Source organism: Chlorocebus sabaeus, chromosome 2 (assembly GCF_047675955.1).
Source record: "Chlorocebus sabaeus isolate Y175 chromosome 2, mChlSab1.0.hap1, whole genome shotgun sequence".
NCBI lineage: Eukaryota > Metazoa > Chordata > Mammalia > Primates > Cercopithecidae > Chlorocebus > Chlorocebus sabaeus.
The window spans coordinates 92,682,769-92,698,459 of record NC_132905.1 but is presented as its reverse complement, the minus strand read 5'-3'; the positions used below and the strand labels follow the sequence as shown (position 1 = coordinate 92,698,459).

At 43.7% G+C, this 15,691-nt stretch overlaps 1 protein-coding gene across 2 annotated transcripts in view; it reads left to right on the top strand.

Moving 5' to 3' along the window:
* Nucleotides 1-5,088: 5,088 nt before the first annotated feature.
* Nucleotides 5,089-15,691, top strand: part of ERG (ETS transcription factor ERG) — a 285,662-nt gene continuing 275,059 nt past the window's right edge. The window contains exon 1 of one of the 2 annotated variants that reach the window (XM_007968079.3): nucleotides 5,089-5,583. The gene's annotated coding sequence lies outside the window, so the exon portion shown is untranslated. The remainder of the gene's footprint in view (nucleotides 5,584-15,691) is intronic. The other variant, XM_007968105.3, reaches the window with a different exon arrangement.

Sequence of the window (15,691 nt, the reverse complement as noted above, 5' to 3'; positions counted from 1 at the left end):
AGGACCTTGTAACTGTGTGAAGAATGACACTAGCAATGGAAGGAGTGGACTCCAGCTGTTTTGGGAGTAGGAAGTTTTTTTTTTAAAAACGAGACAGGGTCTTGCTGTATTGCCTAGGCTGAGTGTAATAGCACGATCACAGTTGCTCACTACATCCTTGAGCTCATGGGCTCAAGCTACCCTCCTGCCTCAGCCTTCCAAGTAGCCAGTGCCACAGCTGTGCATCACCATGCCTAGTTAATTTTTAAATTTTTTTGTATAGATGGGGTTTTACCATGTTTCTCAGGTTGCTCTCAAACCCCTTCCACCTTGGCCTCCCAAAGTACTGGGATTACATGTTTGAGCCACTGAGCCTGGCCAGAGGTTCATTTTAAAAATGTGCTTTCCCAGAGATATCTAATAAGATGAAGCTTTCGGAATTCCTTCATCATTGATTTAATGGCTATAATGTCAAACGCTGTGACCCACTATCCTGGAAGTCCATTTCAACTACCTGGAGAGTTTCAAATGTATCTGTCAGTGCCACGATGGTCTCTCTGTCCCATGAGATTCTGATTCACTGGGTCTGAGATGGTGCCCAGATGATGGCAATAGTTTTGAAGCTCCATCATCAAAGTGGTTTTGATGTGGAGGCAGGGTCCAGACTGCTGCTCTGTGGACTGTAGTTCTCCACCCATACCAGGTGGATATAGCATGCAAAGGTAACAGAACATATCCCAGAAAGGCACACTTCTTGCTGCAGTGCTGCTGAAGAGAAGCAAGAAGTGTGTGCATAAGGGTTTAATCAAAGAGAAGTAAATTACCAAGAGGTTTCCCCTTAATCAATCAATTAGTCACTACCCCAAAGAGTAGAGAGGAAGATGAATAACCCAAGTTCTTCCCTGGAAGGTCCTGTGTTTAGTATATTTGAGGTCATCCACCTCAACAACCTCAGTTATTAAATAAGAAAACTGAGGCTTTAATCAAGTGGTTATGACTTGCCCAAGGTCATGTGGCTGCTAAGTGCTGGATCCCTGGTCACATGCATTCCTAATAATTGCTGGTGCATGATACCTGCAATGGACGTTTTACCCATTTAAATTGTATCAGATCATCCATAATCCTAACATAATGATTTACTATTTTAGGATACAAAAGAGAACTTAAGATATTGCTTTTGGCTGGGCACGGTGGCTCAAGCCTGTAATCCTAGCACTTTGGGAGGCTGAGGCAGGTGGATCACGAGGTCTGGAGATCGAGACCATCCTGGCTAACAAGGTGAAACCCTGTCTCTACTAAAAATACAAAAAAATTAGCCGGGTGTGGTGGCGGGTGCCTGTAGTCCCAGCTAGCCAGGAGGCTGAGGCAGGAAAATGGTGTGAACCTGGGAGGTGGAGCTTGCAGTGAGCTGAGATCACGCCACTGCACTCGAGCCTGGGTGACAGAGCGAGACTCTGCCGTCTCAAAAAAAAAAAAAAAAAAAAGATACTGCTTTTGTTTGCATTGACGTACTGTTATGCTAGTGTATTAGTCTGTTTTCATGCTGCTAATAAAGGCATACCCGAGACTGGGAAGAAAAAGAGGTTGGATTGGACTTACAGTTCCGCATGGCTGGAGAGGCCTCAGAATCATGGCGAGAGGCAAAAGGTACTTCTTACACGGCAGCACCAAGAGAAAAAAGAGGAAAAAGCAAAAGCGGAAACCCCTGATAAACCCATCAGATCTTGTGAGACTTATTCACTATCATGAGAATAGCAGGGGAAAGACCAGCTCCCATGATTCAATTACCTGCCCTTCGGCCCCTCCCACAACATGTGGGAATTCTGGGAGATTTGGGTGCGGACACAGCCAAACCATATCAGCTAGTGACTTTATCAATACAAAAAAATCGCTGAGAAGAAATTGTCTCAATTTTCTAAAATTGCAACTAGTTTTACACTCATGAGTAATCATGCTATGAAAATGTACAGGACAAAATTGTTCGTGATAGATTTAGTGTCATAGTATACGAAGTTCAAAACTGAACCGCCTAAGTATAATTGTCAGAAAAGCTGGAGTAAATCTCCTGTTGTACTCTATGTAATTCCACTTTCAAAATACAAATAGAGTCTCCTGATTTGTTTTGTATAATCTTTGTCACCAAAGCTCATTGACAGATGGACAATGTGTTTCATATCAACTTATTGTGTGTGTTATGCAAGTTGATAGGAATTATACATTATGCAATTTTACGGAGCAGTTTGTGGTCACCACGTGTTATTGAGAACTGCTGTGTGTACTAAAGACTTAAACTGCATCTGACGTAGATTTAAAAAGCGCTTCAGAGGGTGAGAGTGTTGCATGAAATTAGTTTGTCTGGAAGGATAAAGAACACCTAAAACTGACTTCTTAACAGCAAGCAATAAAAGATAATAGTGATGCTTGTGTACTAGGTTAGAGACTCCCTAAGAGAAGTTACACATCTGTCCTCCTGTTCACTAACAGTCAGTGACGGAAATCAGGGAATGAGTGAGGGTGGTGGGGGAGAGAGGGACCCAGGGATGCTCCACTTGGAACCCCCAACTGTCGTGTTCTGACACATATTCCCATTGCTTCCATGTCTTGGTTGCTTGAGTGAGTGTGTTCTAATCATTTGCCATGAGGGGAAGTGGAACTAGGAATGGGACAGGACAGGGGCCTCTAATGACTCCTAAGCTTCCGTGCTGCCCGACCTATTTGCATGATGAAAAGAAGGTCCCAGGTGATTGGGTGGAGATTGGGGGCGTAAGGCTCAGACGCCTGGCAGTGGCTGAAGCGTGACAGCTATCTCCTTTCTCAAACCATGGCCATCCTCAGAATGGCTTCAAGCCAGATTTGAGCTCACCAAAGATGTGAGTGGGTCAGTGTGAGGAATCGCACTCCAGTACCTCATTTAAAACAGAATCTGAGACTTCCTCCCTTGTGAGCATTTACTGTAGAGGGATATGCTACCCTTTCCATATTTAACACATGCACACACAGAACTGCTAAGCCATAAAGTAAGCTCAAAGACGCTCCGTGCAAGGACAACAAAAACCAGACCTTCCAAAATGATAACCAGGATTTTATAACTCATAACACCATGCATGTTATATTAAAAGTGGAAGACTTTTTGAACTGCAACCTTTACATCCCAATCCAATAGTTCTTTCAGCTTTGAAATATCCACAATCTGAATTTTATAGGGATTATTTTTATTATAGGTAAAGCAATTAAATCTCCATATTGAGGGATGAAAACCTTTTAAAGCCCTTCTCAGAATATCAAAAGAAAAGGAGGCTTATATTTAACAGGTGTGACAACCCAACACAGGACATTTCATTGAAAAGGAGCTTGACATTATCCAGCAACAAATACTTAAATTAATCCAAAACATCTTTTGGATAAAAGGGATTTTAAAATGAATTAGGTCAACCACAAAACTTTATATAAAAAGACCATCTCATGTATGAAATACTTTTAAAATACTAATTCTTATGGAATGTGTCAAGTGGTGTTTTTACAAAAACTTTCCTTTTAAATGACATTTTAATTAGAATTATGATGTTTGTCCTGCAATACATTAAGTGACATTGTCTCTTAGTTTTCTTTTGACCTCTCAAGTTAACTTAATTGATTTAATTCACTGAAACTGATTTCCTCCTATTTGACCTAAATCATGGGCCAGACTGAAGGGAATGCTGTGGCCGTAGGTAGGGATTAGACTGGACAGCAGAAGGAACTTCCTAACTATAACTACAAGATGCAATCAGTTGGAGGAGATGATGTCATATGCAAAATTCTCAGATTCTGGATACTGAGATTCTTCAAAGTTAATGACCCACAATTTATGAATGGGCTCGGTATCGTCTTTCATCTTTTAAGAAATCATCTTTCTCTTTTCTCTCTTCTCTCTCTCTCACTCTGCAGTGTCTTGGGGGAACTGGAGATGGTAGTGAGGGAGAGTCACAAACAACATTATTTCAAATATCGGGGTTTTTCTGAGCTCATTTTGAAATCACGTTCCTTCTACTACTAAAATGCAGTTCATTATTCTTAAAATGTTAAACGTTATTTTGCTCATCAGCACACATATTGTTTTTAGCACTGTTCTGTATTGTGATAATATTCAGTGCTAATGATGATGATTGAGAAACGCTGGCAGTGTATTAAAAAGCTTTTAAAGTATTAAAAAAGAGTCACTGGCCTGTGGCCTACTGATCTCATTGAATAGGTTCAGAACCTGTTTACTTTAAAGCATTTCCCTAAATGTTAAGGGTTCACTATGGTGAAATTTGAAAATTAGTGGCTAATTGGAAGATTTAAAAATCCAGTAAAATATCTTGGATCTGGAATATCTGGAGAATAATTAGAGAGAAAAGCAACCAAAATATGCATTTGGTAGTTAAGAAGAGTCAGATCAAATATTTTTTAAGACCATGTGAACTGGAGTATGGGGACTTCTGTGTGACTAGTGAGCATGTTCAATACTAACGGAAATGCAATCGACTTTGCAAATGACGATTCGAGCAGAGTGTATAAACTGACAAGACCCTATTACTAAATACCCACTTTTAAATATACATTGTGCTCTTTGTACCTCAGGGGGAAGAAAAGGATGCATGCTTGTCAGAAATTTAATCTGTTTTCAATATCTATTTTTATTGGTATCTTCTCTTGGCCACCTATGGAGAAGTGGGCTTGTATCCCAACTACCATGGTGTGCCTGTTTGTTCAAGAAATTTCCTAGGAATGCATTTGTAGTTTCACGAAGGCTGTCCATCTTAAGGGAAAACCTTCCTTGACTGGAGTCTCACATTTTAATGAGCCCATTTTGGCATCTCTAGGGTTAAAGATCCTCTCAGAACCTATAGGTACTGGAAAAGGCGGTTTCTAAACTCAGCTGCTCAAGTCCATTTTATTTTTTTCCCCCAGCAAACAGGAAATGGAGCCCTGAAACTTTTTTTTTTCCCTAACTGGAAAGTGCGCGGGGAGGGGGCACACTCACCCTGCCCACATCCAACCCTGAGCCTGACCCAGACTTGGGGGTCTCCGTGTGTTTTTTCTTGCCTCTCTTTTTTTTCTATTATTTTGGCAGACTTTTTGGAATGTCTGGGAGCTAAGGGCTTTGCTTCATGGAGCAGAATTCTGAAGCAAGAAAAAGAGAAAGTTATAGACTAAACCACAGAAATGTAAACACGTCTGCAGCTAAAATAACTCCACTTTCATTGAAAACACTCCTCCCTCACAATCAGACTTCTGTGTGCTATGGTCAATAAAACTGCATGTTAATAGCGACCAATTAATAGATTATGTTGCTCGGCCTTAAAAGTTGAGGGAGTTTTAATTATTATTTTTCAAATTAAAGGAGTGCTTATTCCCTCCCTTCCCTTGGGGTGGGGGGCGGGGGGAGACTTAGCTTTCTTTCTGGCTGTTTGCTGAAATTCTTGGCTGTTAAAGTTTGGAGAGGGAGGGACATGGGTAGTTTTCACTTGGTCGGAATGGGGAGAGTGTGCAAGAGATCGCTCCAGGACAGGTTCCTAGAGATCGCTCCGGGACGGTCGTGACGGCCCCCGAGGGACATGAGAGAAGAAGAGCAGCGCTCAGGTAAGCTCGATTTTGACGTCGGAATTCGCGTAGAAACGAAAACATCTGGAAGGGGCTTAGCCCCGTGCCTCGGGCGCAGACGAGCCGAGCCTCCCGGCTGCACCCTTTGGAGGCTGCTTCTTGCAGACGCCGTCGTCTCCCAAGGGCGGCTGTCACCGCGTGCGTCGGTCAGACCAGGCCGCGGTCCCCTCGGCATCCCCGCGTCCCGGCGGCTGCATCCGGCTCCTCCCCACGACCGAGGTCCCGGCCACAGCGCCTCTCCCTCCGGACGCTCCGCGCGACGTCTTCCTAATTCTCATCAGCATCGAGGGCAGTCCGCGGTCATTTTATAAACGTCTAGTGTCGCAACCATTTTCACTTTTACCATTTTCAATGTTTGTAACGGTTTTCACTGAGGCTGGAAAAACATCACTTCTCGCTAAAAGCGACCCCGAGTTAGGAGCAGCGCGCACCCCCGCGGCTCACCCTCCCACACTTTCCCTCCTCTGACCCCCTCTCCTCCCCTCTGGTCCTTCCCTTGCTCCTCGCCCCTCCAGTAGTCGCGTCCTGGGTTCCTTTCCTGCTGGGGCCGGACTCTCTCCTCCAGCCGTCCCAGTCTCGGGTCCTCCGCCTCCTCCTCTTCCTCCTCCTCTTCCTCCCGGAGCCGCCTGCCGCGTCCTAAACCGGAGCAGGGCGCGTAGTGTCCAAACCTGCCCGCGCCGCACGCGCTCCCGGCCCCGAGGGCGCGCGCACGGACACGCGAGCCCACCCACACCCACGCGCACACGGACACGCGCGCTCTCGAACACTCCCGCGCGCTCGCACCCACGCGCACCTGGCCACGCGCGTGCACTCCCGCCCACGCGTCCCCGCCCCGCCCCCAGCGCGCACTCCGGCTTCGCAAGTCGAGCGTCGGGGCGGCCGCCCTGCTCGGCGATTGGCGGGAGCCAGAGCCTCCCTGAGCCCGGCGCCCAAACCATGGGCTGAGCCCGTCGGCGCCGAGGGAGTTAGTGCGACCCGGCTCGGCGCCCACGGCCAAGGCACGCGCGGGCACACACGGGCGCGGACACACACGTGCGGGACACGCCCTCCTCCGACGGCGGCGCTAACCTCTCAGTAAGTCCCGCGCCCCACGCGACCTGCCTGGCTCCCGCGCTGGCGACGGCGGCTGCGGGGACGGGGACGAAGGCAGCCGGGTGGCCTTAGGGGCGCACTCTGCAGGGCCCTTCCGACGGCGCCGGGACAGGTGGGGCGTGCAGCGCCGGGAGGGACGGTTCGTCAGTGCGGGGTCCCCGGTAGACGCGTGCAGTCAGGTGCGGATGGAGACGAGGGGGCACCCCGAAATTAACAAGGGCCAGGAGAGCACACCGCAGGGACTTCATCTGGGGCCCCGACCAAGAGGTTGTTTGTCCTTGTCTGGAATGGAAATCAGGGTTGAACTAAAGCTCACGCTTGGCCTGAAGTAGGGACCAGGTGTGAGGCTGGGCTGTCACTGTCCGCTGGGTCCTGATGGTGGAGACTCCCGACGGCGCCCTCCCGCACACGCCGCAACACCGGCTCTGGCACCAGCTCTCAGCGCCAGGAGCCGTGCCTCTCCTCTCCCACTCTCAGTCTCCGTCTTTTCACCTTCCTATTCCTCAGCCTGCAGCTGTTACGTTGATTTGCCTCCAATTTACCACTCTAATTGCAAAACTTGGCACGTTAAAAAAATAGGGTCTTTATTTTATCAGCTAGCCTTACCTGGTTTCTGTCTGAAATATATCATCCGTTTATTGCTATGGTATATTGCATAGATGCATAGAGGCATTAATTATCTTTTAAGTACAAGACACATGCTGTTATTAATTAGCAGACTACACTGCCCAATAAAATGGATAAACAATTTCAGTGAGAATGTGGATTTAATACAACTCTTCGTTGATCTGAAGATAATTTCCTTTATCCTTCAAAATAACATATTCCTCTGTGCTACAGGTTTCACACTCACATACCTCTATAGCTTTTGTAGTTCAGAAAACTTTCAATGTGAATACAAATACATTTTATTTTTCCCTGGGTGACATACATAGGACACAGAGTTTATTTACCTTTGGGACTATTTTTGACTGTTTTCCATTCTCTCCGAGTAGTTTAGAGCCCCTGAAGGGAGAACTGTCACAGTCCCGAAGTTAACCCTTGCTCCGCCGGCATTGGCTGGTGCCCTCTCCCGGGGCAGACCAGAGCTCAAAGCCTTCATCCATAGGAGGATCAGGCAACAGACGTTGTGAAAAACCCAATCATGTAAATTAATTCACCATGTGTCAAGTTATTAATAAGCAAATTACACCTTCGAAATTATAATTCTAGCAGAAAAAGGGTGACCTCTGCAAACTTGTGGCTAACATGTCAAGTTTAACAATTCTCAAGAAAGGCTTTAGAAGAGCTACACACATCACAAATGCTATTTGCCATTTGGTAATCCTAGCTTCGGTTTGGGTCAATGGCTTTTGGAAAGTACACTAAATTGGTAAATGGGTAATCTATCTCGAGATATTTGTTAAGGAATATATAATTCCAGTGGCACTTATAATTTCAGTTTCTTCTCTTTTGTAACATTTTATAATTACTTCATTCTATTTAAAAAAATTAGAGTAGAATTGTGTATTATTTCACATTTATCTGTTATTTCATGAGGAATTATTGGTAATTTAATCTGATGCGAATTCTTTAGCTAAAATTTAGAAAATTAGCATTTACCATTGAAGGGATTGTGTGACGGGGCTGCATGCACACCTGTATATGAACTTCCCCCTCCACGTTCCGCAGTTTGCTTTGTTATTAAAGAAAAACCTTGTTGAATTTTTAATCTTATAAAATCAGATATTTTATTTGTTGTAAGACCTAAGATCCCAATGGAATCCCAGATACACAAGTAAGAAGGAAAGCATCTCTGAAAGACGTCAAAAGGAATTTGTAACTTACATAGTATTCAACAATGTTATATGTTATGTATATTTTAAACGTATATTGTAAGTAGGGTAATAGGAAACTTTCAACACTTTTTTTTCTAAAAGTAATATTGGCTTTGATTTTTTTTCTTGCTATCTTTAAATAAAAGATAAATAAAAGGGGGGTTTTATTTTTCTTCTCAAAACAGAAGAGCTAATGTTTCTGGAATTGTTTCCTATTCCCAGGCAAAAACCGATAGCAAGTCAGCCCCAGTCATAGGATCTGGAGTGGTGGGAAGACATTGTCATAGTGAATAAACGTCTGTGTTGCCTGTTATTTCATATAACTCCATTGAGAAAGTGTTGACACAGAGCCACCTACATTTCAAATGCGACTTAGGGAGTCTAGGAAGCGGTTTGGTCAAGGTGGCAAAATCCCAGCTCTGTGATGCATCAAGTCACTTCTCAGTTTAAATTGACAGCTGATCTCTCTGAATGCAGGTCTCTTTTTGTCACCTCTTTACTTCTTTACCCTTTGCGTCCGAGGCAGTTTTCCAGAGAGGAGGAGGATGGTAAAGGAGTTCTTTTTTCCTTCCCCAGTGTGTAAGGATACTCGGGCTTTCCCAGGGAGCATGGTCCTTCACAATACAGCTATTGTTTAATGTTCTACACCTTGAATTTGAACCTTAGGAGCAACATTTGTAAGAAAAATAGGCTGATGTGACAGAGACGTTCAGATCTTTGGGGCACAGTTTCAGATGATTATGATACTTGGTGGCAGTGGTGCGAGTAGGGACTTTTGGAAAACTCTGAAAATCACTGCGGTATTTGAGGATGCTCATGCTTGGCAGTGACCAGCCACCCCTCCATATGGTTGCTGTTCCTTGCATGATAGCATTCTCCCTGGTGTTTCCCTCACCCTTATTAGGGGTCAGTTAATTAGTTGTCCATTATGCATTGTCAGCGTAGGGACCTCTCACAATGATTGATTGAAAACAGTTATTTTGTAAACAAACAACAGCGGGAGTTTTCCAATGGCTGGGCTGTCACCTGAACCAGTTCAACATAGCTGAAAAAGTTAAAAGTTAAAAGAGAGATCTTCCCCTTTTAACCTAATCTTTTATTTAAAACATTTTCATATTAAAAAGGGAGAGGCTTGAATGCTTCGTGTTTGTAACGTTGCAAAGTGTAGTGAAGGTAGTGAAGGAGGGTGAGCTAAAATTACTTTGCTAAATTTAAGTGCAAGTAAAATGTAGACAACACCAAGAAATTAAAGGGTACGTCTAAAAATGGAGCGCCGGGTCTAAGTTTTAGATTTAAACTAACTTTTAAGTTCTCCTATTTTTAGGGTCGCATGTCATAATCTGGGAGACCCTGATTGTGTATGAGAAACAGTAATTTTACAATGAAAGTAAGGGGTTTGGTTATGTTGACTCAGTGCGTGTTCAGAAGAATGTGCAAAGGAAGTCTCATTATGTGACTCTGTCCTATTCTGAATGACTATATGAGACAATGGAAATATCCTTCAAGTGTGTAAAATAGGCCATTTGAATTAATTTATCACTTTTTTTTGTTACGATCCCAGAGAAATAGACATCAGATGTGATCTGGGACAAATCTTTAGTGTGTCTAAAGGTTTTTCAAACCTAGATTTGTAGCTGCCTCCTTTTAAAGCCTAACCTATGATTTTTGAATTGTTTTAGTGGGAATGAGATTTTTATACCTGCTTTTGTCTTACATGTGATCCCTTTTAAGGATAACATTATTGCAGTAATTATTCCCTCTGCAAAACATACTCCAGGGGGAAAAGCCATCTCTCTAAGAAATAGGAAAGAAAACAGGTACATATAGAATGACTTTTAAAAATTAGGAAACTTATTTTCACTAGATGTAAGCATTCAGCAAAAGTTCCCAAATGTTCATCTGAAAGTGTAGAAATGCATTCGCACCTCAGTTTTGAGAGCAGGGGAGCAAAGGAGTGAAGCCTTATTTAGTGAAGTACTATCGTCCTGTTTCCATTAAGTGATTCTCTGTTACTGGCAGAAAGATTAATTTTCTTTATAACTGTGTGGAAAGAGTGGGCTATGCATTCTTGGGGCTCACTAGAGTACTTAGAGTTGTAAAGTAAAAGAAAGACTTAATTGGAGCATGCACGCTTTTCTGCACGCCTGGCAGGGAGGTTTGTGTGACTATCTTGAGGAAATATTAGCTTGTGCAAAGTCAGAAGCTGCATCCTGGAATCAGATTAGCTGGAGTTGTGAATCTTTCTATCTGAACTAAGATGGACAGTAAGAGAATCCCAAGATCTTAGTAAATCTGTTAGTTACCTATTGCCTTAATTCAATAAATTGATTGAAATTGGTCATGGAAACCTGCTGTTCCTTCTTGGTTTGCAGATGTGAGTTCCTGAAATCCATTGATGTCTCAATGGCCCAATGACATGGGACATGCTCTGCTGTGTCCCTTCATGGGTCCTGTCACTGGAGCTTTCCATCTGTAGGGGCTGCTGCCAGCTTTGGAGCCTGAACCTCTCTGCCCTCCCTGGAACCCCTCTCCAGCCAGAAACCCCTTTGTAATATTCCTGTCTTTCATCCACAGACCCTTGCCTGCTGCTGGGGCCTCTGCAGGGGCAGTGGTTTCTCATCACGTGTGGGCTGGCGGGGGGCGCAGTGAAGAGTAGGGGAGGGAGAGAGCCCTGGCCTCTGGGGACCTTAAAGCAATATTTCATGGAAAGCCTGTTCTCCAAGGCAGGTAGATTCTGCAGTACTACCTGCAGTTCCTCCAATTTGCCCTGTTCACCAAATAATTTGAGTGGGCAGAGCTGGGTACCAGCCTTAGAGCTGTGTTTCTGTTGAAAAGTGGGGCCCAAGTGTGTATTAACTAATTTAAGAATTGGGTGCTGAAATAGAGTCTGTTGGTCATGTTGATGTCCCCCAAAAATTCACTTCTTAAAACCATGACTGTTTCATGGTTACAGTGACAGCGCTGCTTACATTCTGAAAATCCACAGTCAAGCCTCAATAAGCCTGAAGGGAATTTGGCCTGATTAAATGGTTCTTTTTAGTTGTTCATAGTCAGATGTCACCCCTCACACACAATTAATTTGTACGGAGTCAAGTGCGTTCCACACACGTTGCTAAAGGGTGAGAAGAGGGGATAGCAAGGTGAATTTCCTGGCAATCAAGCTGATTATCCATTTACCATGTATGGTGGGAGATGCTGAATGCTAGCGCAATGCTGTGTTCTTCAAATGAGGACTCTTGGGAGAATTGGGAAGGTTAGGCACAGGCAAAGCAGGAATTTCAGAAACACGAGAGACCTCCCTGGACCCACCTTTGTGTGCAAAGGAGGCTTGGAATTCTGCTTGACGTGAGAGTGAACAGAGGTCTCAGGGTTCAGAGGAAGGAGTGAAAGAGGCTATTATGAGGGCCCTGTGGGAGGAAGAGGGGATGACTGTGGCACAACTTAGGAGGGGAAAACTTTAGACCTCAGCGCTGAAGGAGGTGCATTTCAGGATTTTTGCATGGGAAATGCAGAGATCTAAGCAGAGTATAAATAATACGTGAAGCATGTGCTAGTAAAGTGAAATGTTTTGAAACAGAAACCACTCACATTTACAATCTCAACATAAAACTTTTTAATTAAATGTATCAGAAAGCTGAGATTTCTTTTATTAGGAAATGAGGTAAAAACATTTTGAAAAGAAACCAAGGGCTAATTGAGAAACGTTCTAAGAAGATTTCATATGTTGAATGGATTCTCATTAAAATTATCCCCAACCTCACAAAGCTGATGTGAGCCTGCTGCCAGATTTACAAATCTGGGTCTATAATTGCACAAAGTTTAAACTTGCCTTGTGCAAGGCTTGCTTTTTCTGCAGTTCAAGATACAGCAGCAAGAGGACAGAATAAGCAAAAGCGGAGGAAAATTTTCTTCTTCAGTATTGAAAAGTACTTTCTGGTCTGTTTGACAGTGGCAGTAAAACTTACTTCATGACAGTGTTTTAAAATAGAAATAATTACAGTAAAAATCAAATCTAGGGAGTCTTCTGGAGAAGAGATGTTAGATCAGCATATTGTTAGTATTTATCCCCAATTCTGGAAACCTTACCTAAAGGCCCTGCCATTAGAATGGAGAGGAATAGTATTGATTACTACTTGAGGTATCAAAGTAAAAGTATTTTATTTATTTATTTATTTTGAGATAGAGCCTTGCTCTGTTGCTCTGTTGTCCAGGCTGGAGCAATGGCACATTCTTGGCTCACTGCAGCCTCTGCCTCCTGGGTGCAAATGATTCTCCTGCCTCAGCCTCCCAAATAGCTGGGATTACAGGCACCTGCCAACAGACCTGGGTAATTTTTGTAGTAGAGACAGGGTTTTGCCCTGTTGGCCAGGCTGGTCTCCAACTCCTTACCTCAGGTGATCTGCCTTTCTCGTCCTCCCAAAGTGCTGGGATTACAGGTGTGAGCCACTGCACCTGGCCAATAAAAGGATTTTATAGATGAAATAGTATCAGTTCTGAAGATCGAATATCTCTTAATGAAACTGAATATATTTTTGCAGTTTTCTAAGACTTGTAAATAAAAGTGATTAAACACAATGTCCCACAAGGGCAGTTCCTTCTAAGTACCCCATAGCCAAATTGTAAAACGAAAGGTAAGTCAATAAAATCATTTCGTAAGTATGTGTAACCCACAGTAAGGGCTGTATTTGCTTGTACGTTGAGAACACATTTGTAAATGCATTTAGCATCAATATAAACTTTTTCTTTGCAAAAGTAAGCATTAAATTGTATTAATTTTTCTTTATTGATCTTAAACAACCTGGAAATGCATTTCCGAATTAAAATATGTTGAGCATCTATTAAATGAGAGCACTGTCCCAAAAAAGAAATGGGAGCATAAGTCATACACGGACTGTTAAGACATGGGACACATCTAGAGATTAGACAAACAACTGCAAATTTAGTGGGAGAAGCCAGAACATTCTCTGCTGTCTGACTGCAGCAATTAGTGGCATGCTTGAATTTCTCTCTTTTCCACAAGTTGTGTTGACAGGTGAACAAAACTACCACCCCTTTTACTTCAGATAGCTAAGTTTAATTGAAGAGAGGAGAATCCCCCCTTGCAAGGATGTTCTAAATGCAGTGTCCTTAGGATAAATACCTACAGGTGGAAATTAATGCAGGACAAGTGGAATCCCTCAGAATTCAGGAAATGCTGAGTAGGCAGAGATCAGTGGGCAGTCAGATTTGACTCAAGGTGTGAAGGTATAGGACTCCAGCGGCAGAGGGGGTGCTCTGGATCATAGGAAAGGCATATGCAAAGGAAGAGAGGCTAGAAGCTACAAACTGTGTGGTGGAATGGCAAACTGTCTATTTAGTCCATTTTTTTGCCTTATGTTCTATGCAAGACTTCATGCAAGACACTGCGGAAGCCTTGGGTAATGCCTTCAGGGAGGCAAAATCCAGAAAGAGGATGAATTTGTATGCTATGGAATCTAGAGAGGGAGGTGAGCAAGAATGCCATGGAATTGGGGCAGACATTGACACCACAGTGTCTAGAAAGGAGGGGAACATTCACGTTGTGGAATCTAGAAAGTGGGCGAATGTGCATGCCATGGAATCTAGAATCTAGTTGGTGGATGCAAATGCCATGTAATCTGGAAAGGAGTTGAACATACTTGCCATAGAATCTAGAAAAGGGATGAATGCTTGTGTCATGAAATCTAGAAAGGGGGTGAACGTGCATGTCATGAAATCTCGAAGGAGATGAGTTCACACACCAACAAGAGTGGCATCCTCAGTGGGACAACCTGGTTGAACTGGGCCAGCGTGGCAGTGAACAGGGCTCTAGACTGTGTGGCAATGGAGGAGATGTTCCTGAGCAGGGAGATAGCCTCATGCAGTGCACTGGGTTTGCTGTAGGGCCATTCATGGGCATTCAGGTCTTTCTTTCTTATGAAATCATTGAAGGATTTCATTTTTAGCCTTAGCATCAGGAGTCATTGTCTGAGCATTTGGTTGTATTTCATTATTTGGAGACATGTGAATGACCCAACTCCAGCAGATATATAAGACCCTGAGGCCTGCCTGGCAGGCCATTGCATTCCTAGCTCAAGTTTATGTTCTTACCTTTGTTTCCCTTTAGCTTCATCTTTATTTTTTATTTTGCTTCTGAATTTTAAACAACCTTGTCATATTGCATATACCCTTGTAGACCACTTTGAGTCCCTTTTTGGGAACAAGGTAGAGTATACATAACATAAAATAGAATCATGCAATCAAAAAGCAATCGACGCCATTCCATAGGAAGATCAGAGGATCACAGCATGCTACCCGGAGGCTGAGACCCTTGAGCTGTGCCATGGCATGTTGGATCTGGATTGGCAGGGATGGTAGAGATAGCAGTGGGCAGGAGGGTGGGGGAGTCAGGCCCGCTGGTGTGTTTGGAGGGTGGAAGTGTTATGTTACCTGGGAGTGGGTCACACAGTGTGGAAACTGACCAAACCCTCTGGGGTGTTGGAGGGATCGGACCAGACACCTACTTCAATATCTCAGGTGTCAAGTTAAGAGGTAAGGAAGAAAGTAATCTTACAGAAGGGAAGGGAGAAGTGTGATGTTGTGGAAAGTGGCAGGTGACATTCACTCATCAGATGGTATAGCCACAGGAGTCATGTTGCCAGGACCATCTTCACCGTGGCTCTTTGTAGGAGGTGCTCTAATTGTCTTCATTTTCCAGAATAGCAAAGTGAGGCTCAGGAGTGCTGAGCACCTTGCCTGGAGTCACACAATAGTGGGAGCCAGTGCAGCATCAGAACCAGGCAGGCTGACACTGAGATCCACCCATGCGACTCTGCTGTATGTGGTTATCTTGGTCAGAGCAGTGGGTCTGTTACGGAAGTGACCAGAAGGGAGCGAGGGACGTGGAGGCAGAGTCCGTGTAAGGTCCTAGCAGTGTTGGGCAAAGGAAATAGAACGTGAACCTCAGGGGTAGTTTTAAATCTTCCAGTAGCCAAATTAAAAAAGACAGGGACAGGTGAAATTAATTTTAATAATGTAATTTATGTAACACATGCTGAAAATATTATCATTTCAAATGTAATCAGTGTAAAATATTGATGAGATATTTGAGTTTATTTTTTTCTATATGAAATCTTCAAAATCCATTGTGTAGTTTATACTTACAGCACCTCTCCCTCTGG